This window comes from Corapipo altera, unplaced genomic scaffold, assembly GCF_003945725.1.
Source record: "Corapipo altera isolate COAL_440 unplaced genomic scaffold, ASM394572v1 59, whole genome shotgun sequence".
NCBI classification, from domain to species: Eukaryota; Metazoa; Chordata; class Aves; order Passeriformes; family Pipridae; genus Corapipo; species Corapipo altera.
The window spans coordinates 4080749-4088479 of NW_020884917.1; positions in this window are offsets into that span (position 1 = coordinate 4080749).

Sequence of the window (7731 nt, forward strand, 5' to 3'; positions counted from 1 at the left end):
GGACATGGAAGTGTTTGGATGGACAGGACAGACTGAGGTGCACAACAGCACAGGAAATTAACTTTTTCACAGGTATTAAGGTAAACAGCATAATTAGTTTTGTGTGGCAACTTTGGTTTTCAAGGTCTGAGAATAACAAGTATTTGCAAACTGAAGCCAAACTTAGGTCTAATCCTTCACTATTAAATCAGTGTTGACATAATACACAAACAGATTACTATATACTGAAGGTTTTTAGTTTCCAGTATTCTTAATGTAAAAGTTCATAAAATACCACGGGAAGATTGCGTCTCATAATATTTCAAGGTATCTTGAAGAAGAAAACAAGTGACAGGTACAAGCTGCAGAATTGCACTGGAAAAACGAGAATTACTGAATTTTTCAGGTCTCCAGTGGCAGACCCCTTGTCCATTAACTGGGTAATTCTGATTTCACTGGCTTAAACCCTCTCGATTTGAGTTATCTCAGATATACCCAGCTGTGTTAGATGACAAGAAAAGGGAGTACACAGAAATTCTTCAGGGAAAAGTGAAGGATCAAGACTAAGCTATCCAATCCCTGTTTTTTCTTGTAGTATTTGAGCTCCTTCAAATGATCGGAATCTCATCACGGCTGGGCTTCGCGAAAGAAAATTTGGGAAGGGCTCTACCCACGTTTGTTACAAGCACGCTGGTGGCTAAAAAGGCCAATATGAGATAGACACGTCCAGTTGCAAAAGGCACAACAGAACGACTCCTTAGGTGGTACATTCTGCAAGGTACGAATCTTTCTCCGTTGTCTTTTCTCCTCAAGGGTGATCCTGTGTGCGTTCTCAAAGGAAGCAGCAGCTTTATAGACGGTGTGTCTCCAGGCCTCCCGGTTGGAGGCCAGAGTAGACCAGTTATGGTGATCAATATGGCCAAGGCTGAGATGTTGTTTCAGGGAGTCCTTGTATCTTCTCTTTGGGGCTCCTCTCATGCAGCAGCTGGTGGCAAGTTCACCATAAAGCAAGATCTTAGGGAGGCGGTGGTCCTTCATCCTGGAGACATGTCCTGCCCCACACAGCTGTGTTCTCATTAACATGGCCTCAATAATTGTGATTGCTGCCTGTTCTAGAACAGATGTATTGGTCACATAATCTGACCAGTGGATGTTTAGGATCGGGATCTACAAGTCCCAAAAAAGTCAAATCTGCATACAAGCAGGAGAGTCACTGATGCAGAGATCTTCATTCTGGAAGTTTCCAGACTGCTTTTATATTAAACAGGGGGAACAACTAATGCAACTTCATTCATTAAGCTAGGCAAGTGAAATAATAGGGGAATTTTGCTGTCTTCTCTTGGATGTGTTATTACCAGATAGGAGTTTCAACTGCTTATAATAAAGCAGCTTAGCAGTGGCAGTGCATTTATTCCCTTTGCACTTCGGGGTTTTTCGGGTTTGTTTGTTTGTTTGTTTTTGAGTCATGATGTTGATATCAACTTCTGCTCAGTGGTTATTTGTGATTATCCTCAGTATGGAAAATACAGCCAGAGAGGAACAGACCAAAGGCCAGCTAGTCAGGTGTCTGCTTTCTGACTATTATCAGGAGTGGATAAGCAAAAAGAACCAAGCAACAGGGTAAATACCACATGCAGTGCAGATCATTGCACTTCATGACCCAGTGATGCAATTTCATAGCTTGTTTATGCTTGTATAAAAATACTGGTCTGTACATAGGTGCACTTATTCCCCTTCAAGCCAGTCTCTGCAAGTATATGCATCCCTCCTGCATGTACGTGGGTTTTGCCATATTTCCCTTCTTTCTTTAAACATTCTTCTAATGTTTCACAGTAAACATACAAAAGAAATCCAAGGACCTGCCCAAGGATGCTTTACCCATACCTCTAAAAGTGTTCAGAAGAAAGCATTTTTAAACAGAATATGTAAAAAAAAAAAGCATCATATTCTTGCCTCTCTTTATACTGCTGAATTCCTGTCTCAGACAAAATCCTAAATAATTCTTAAAAGGAAAAGCTTTGCAGCAAAGATTGGATAGACTCAAACTTCCAGGAATCATTTGGAATACATCAACAGACAGCTAAAATACTTGGAAGTGCTATTTACTGCACAGGAATTATTTTATGTACATGTTCTTCCTAAACAGAACCATTCTGTGTAATCCATTGTTGCCATTACTACTCAATCTGGTATGTCTCATAATACGTTCCTAATCAGGAAGTGCCCTATTTTATGATTAATCCACAGGAGATATTTGGAAGTGTTTTCTCTTAAGCACATTTTTTCTAATCCTTTCTTAAAAATGTTTTTGAAGTATATAATGAAATAAAGATATGAAAGTGCCCAAACTTCCAAGACTAGCTTTTCCAAGGCTAACTTTTTCATGGGTAAACACTAGTCTTACTTTGGTCTAGGGTGTACATTTTGATTATTTTAACACTTGTTTCACAATTCAATCCATTATGTAGAGATGGAGTAATAAAGTAGGGAAACTGGAAGTATTTAAACAATTTGAAAACTTTCTTTGACCCTAAGGAGAATATCTAAGTTTGGGATAAGCTTATTGTTCAATGGTTCAATTACTACTTTACAAAAGCTTTTTTCGAGTCTAGGCAAATAACCAGGCTAGAAATACTACATCTAAACACATGCTGTTAAAGCAAAATATAAAATATTGACATTTATTGATTATTAATATTTTCCTCATTGTTGATCCTCTTGTATTATTTCCTTCATTATCTCATATCATGGCTACAGCTCAAATTCCAGTCTCTTTCAGTAGGCTTGAATTCTGTCTTGATGTTTCATTAGACAAATGAAATATTTCATTAGACATACAAACAAATTCCAGATTACAGTAGAGTATGCTACTGGCCTTTCCTATTTTCTTATACAGACAATTCTTCCAGTTCAGCTGTTCTAGAAAACTCAAACCAAACCAAGCTAGAAGATGTCTTATAACAAGAATGGGATGTTATTCTTCAAAGTTCAGAGCAACCTTTTTGTTAAAAAAATTTGCTCTGGTTTGGCAATCTTTGTTATTACTTACTCAAGAACCAATCAGTTTGTGTGAGCAAAAAAATGTTATTTAGAAAAGAATACAGTGTTCATAGACCTTCTCCTGTCTTTGTAAGTCATAGCTACAGAGCAGCAACAGCCACAGCTCAGGCTGCATGAGAATGTGCTCAAGGGACCCTATTTACTGCCTGGAAAGCCAGGGTACTTTTATAGAAACTTTAGGTTGGGTCAAGAAACAATCTGTAAAAAGATAGAAGTACACTGTGAAATATCTAGTGGGTGTTATGTCATTGAGTCTTCTGACTCAACAGTGATACACAATGTTGTGTGCACCAGAGTTTCCTCTAGTATCTTAGTGCTTTAAATATGTTTGTTGTGAAATACTGAATGAGTGTCACTGTGACTCAATTTGAGAAAAATAACAGCTTTGATGCACTCCTGCATCCCTCTGCAGATCCATTCCCTGTAAACAGCATACACAGTCTGATTGCCCCAAGTGTACATTTCATAGCAGCAGGGTAGGAAAAATTACCACATGAAAAAGAGAGATTAGCAAAGTTTTGGAATGCCAAAAGAATTTAGAAACTCAAGTGGAAAATGGGGATGGTCTATTAGCATTGAAAGGAAACATCCTTTCAAATACTGCATACAGGTTTTATGGAAAGGCAAAAGCAGAAGCTGAGATCTTGGTCAAAAACAGTCCAGGAACCCAATACAGAAAATGCATGTTAGTCCATACTCTGATGTAATCACATTTTAAATGGCCTTGAGTTCTGCAAGAAGCAACTTTCAAACAAACTGTATTCAGCTGTACATATGTGATAGAAAGCAGAGGCCATATAACTGCAGGCCACAGCAAATCCCAGGTGCTCTACACTTTGCTTTTATTTCCTGCCCATGTGGTACTTAGAGGCACGTCCAGATATACAACAGCCACCTACATGATCAGTTTGATGTCTGGTGGAACTGAAATGGAATATCCCACAAATAGCTAGCTATTCTTCAAAATCCAGTAGAGTATTTCAAGAGTACAGGTAAGGTGAAAGTGCTTGTCAGAACACTGGGGCTCCGTCACCATTGACAACAAGCTTCCTGTTAAGGCAGTATAAGTTATGTATCTGTCCCAATTTTCGTTATATTTACATATTGGTCACAAATAAGTATAAATATGCCAGAAGTAAAACCTTGAATCTAAGAACTTTGAAATCCCAGATTCCTGTAAGCAATGAGCAATTCAGTGGGCTCTCCTGAAAATACTTAAAATTACTGGTTTTCTCAAAGTGCCAACTTGGCAAGAATCCCTTCTCTTAACAATATCTCAAGGTGAATACCCTCATATGGGAAAGCCCTACAATCCCTTTCCAAATCCCCTTTGCATTTTTACCATCTCTGGTCCACTTCTGCAGCAGCATTTTTTTTCGTTGCTCACTTCAAAACATCTTCTCTACAGAGATGTGCTCCACAATTCCATCTTTATAAAGAGTGAATAACGAAAGAGCTTCAAAATTCCCCTCCTCAAAGTGTTAGAGTACTTGAACTATGTTATAGTGTTCCAGATTCAGGAAAAAAGGAAGAGTAAGAAGATTACTACAAGGAAAAACAAAGAGAAAAATCATGTCCATACACAATTTTCTTGAATCTATCCCTCAGTTAGGAGCTCTCCCTCTCAGAGGGATATGAGCAAAAATCTCTATTACAATTTGCCATCTCTCGGGGAACATGGATAAGTAGGTTTCGAAATGAACCAACAAATGAGGAAATAACCTACCAACACAATTGTAGAATTTAATAGTTCTATCTCTTGGTCATTAGATTGACATTTCAAGATGAGAGTTGAGGGTAAGGAGGGAGACGTTCTTGGGAATACCTGCTATTATCACCCTGTGACCTAGTCAGTTGGGGGTTAGATTGGACTTTAAGAAGACAGTCAATCAAACAGGGAACCTGTGTTTTCAGGTTTTTTTCAATCATGTAAGGAACCTGACAGAATGGCATTAGAATAATATGCAGGCAGGTGATTTGAGCTCTGCCCACCACAGAAGTCCAAGGACAGGAAGCATTGTCTCCCAAGCATCCTGTTCTGCTATTCTTCAAACCAAGTAAAATTTTATCACAATCCTGTCTGACACGTGCTGATGCAGGAGTAAGATTTTCTAACCACTTAGATGTTCCTGACACTCTCTTCACAAGTCTTTAGCCCTTTTTCTGTCACAAAATTGAGATCCCAGGTCCTGAAACCTCTAGGTCCAGAACTTTCCTATTGTTGCTTTGATACCTGTTACCCTAAAGTAAATGTCCCCAAATGTAATGTTAGTATTTTAATATGTCAGTTGCTATTTAGAGCAAAGTGAGCAGTTTTTTATACAAAGCTACGAGTTTATACAAGTTCTTTTCAACTGGATAAGCTGGACCAAAACCAGAGAACAGCATGCTACCCAGCCCACAGAGCCTTAAGATAATGGATAGCTGTGAAGTGTGGGCAAACAACGATGGTGTGAGGTTTGGTTAGCATCTCCAGCAGTCTAAGTATCCTTCCTGCAAGTGACTGTGCTGGGGCACATGCAATAGCCCAGGTCACGTACGAAGTTGGCAGAGAGGTTGGAACAAGAACTTAGAAATTCTGTTTCTCTAATTCCTCTGAGAGAGATTTAATTTTTCCCAGATATCATTTTAAGTCCAAATGCTGAAAAGTGTTGAAAATATTGCCCATTCTTTTCAAGACACAAAAGTCAGATATAAGTATGTTCCTTTCTTCTCTTCCTTCGGCGTGTTCTTTTCATGTCTCAAAATTTGGAGATTTGTTGTTTAATTCTAGCTCTAGCAATGTAGTATTGCAAGAGGCCATAAAATTGTTCAAATCATACCAAATCTTTTACCAGTTTAGTGGGGCAAATCCTTCCTGGACATCAGCAGTATCGCTGATGTGATTAAGGAGAGTGAGATTTAGCCTGGTATATATTCACTGAACTCCAGGAGCTGGGATGGGAAACTACAATAGAAATGGATAATGTATTGGAAAAAAGCTATTTTAGGTTTGCATTTGTTTTTCAGGTTATAATTAATAGGGAAGCCCCTTTAGAAATTTTTGAGATGTCCTAATGACTGTCCATGGGAATTATTTTTAATTACAATTCTTTAACTCTCCTACTGAAGGATGTGTACCAGACTCCCATCAGTATTTTTTAGCTGTCTCCCTAGATTACCCAAGGCACGACAAGATATTTTTGCCCCTCTGCTGCTTCATTTGATGGAAATGCAATTTCCTTCCACAAGCCACAGTACTGACATGTAACAATAATGGCTCATAAGACTGCTTTGTAATACATTTGTCATAACCTATACTGTAAGCACTTAGCTCATTTATACAGACAGTCAATTTAAAAAATGTTCAGTAGCTTCTGTGATTATTAGCTAGAAAAAAACCTCCCAAGATCTATTTTTAAGCTATTTTCCATGAGTCTCCCTCACTGTCATCCCCAAAGACTTAATCCCATCTTCTCTAGACTTTATCTTAAGTCTTCAGAAAAGAAAAAACCAAACCCAGAATTTGCTTTTATCTTGTCCTTCCCCCTTTAAAAGAAGACTAGGGCCTTAGAGAGTTTGGGGACACTGATAGAGAGAGCCCCCACGTCAAGTACTTCACATGCAAACTAGATAACCAACGATATCAGCAGCTGTTTTGAAAAACCACAGTATGTAGAGTATTTTTGTGGAACAGGGAGCTCAGATTTGGATTCCCCTGCTCAGTTTTGCCCTTCCTAGAATCTGGTAGGGTGCTCAGCAGAGGAGTAGGGCTGCCCAGACCTGTCCTTACTCCATCCCAGTTCCAAGCCAGAGAAGCAGAAGCTCTGCCAAGGCACTGCAAAGAGCCTTTGGGAATCATACAGACCTTGCATCCATTTGGTGTGTCCAGATGGTTTAGACCACAGATCTCAGTTCGTCTGTAGAGGACTCAGCCTATGGATTGTCCTATTGTGTAACGTAGTTTAAGCATAGACTTCATTCAGACATGAGTCCAACATCCGGGGCACGATGTTGTTAAGGATACTCAGTCACAACACTCTCTGATATAAATGTAGCAGGTAAGTTTTGCCCATACATCAGAATGAGTCCATTCCAGATATGGGCAATAGTTTCTAGTATGTTTATGCTACTTTCTTCAAACACTCTTTCATCATCTCCAAAAAACACCCATATCAGTGTGCACCGAAAGTATTATAACAATGCTATCTGAGTATCTCCCTATCCTTCTGGAGATCCTGAAATATGTTTCAAAGGCTAAAAACATTTTCAGTTAAAAATAATTTGTGTCAGCATAATGCACGGGATGCACAAGAAGGTAACGCACTATTCCAGGGTACAGCACAATTGTAGACATAAGGTAGCTAAGTTATATGTAGCAGCTACTATAGATACAGAGTTGAAAGAAAAGTCCTATTTGTGAGCCAGACCCTCTCTTCTCAGTGTCTTACAGAAAGGAATAATGAGAAACCAAATATTTCCACAGTCATAACCTTTCATTTCTGATCTATTTATTCCATCATCAGAAGTGTCTTGATAACGTGACAAACTTTACTCCATTTATGGAATACCATCTCAAAATGAACTGCTGGAAACAAAAGCCTGGGGTGTAAAGGGACATGGTTTACTTCAACCAGTGATACCTGGAAGCACAGAGAGCTCCTATCACCACACTGGAAATGCAGAAAGCCTGACAGACTCGGGCCTTTGTCA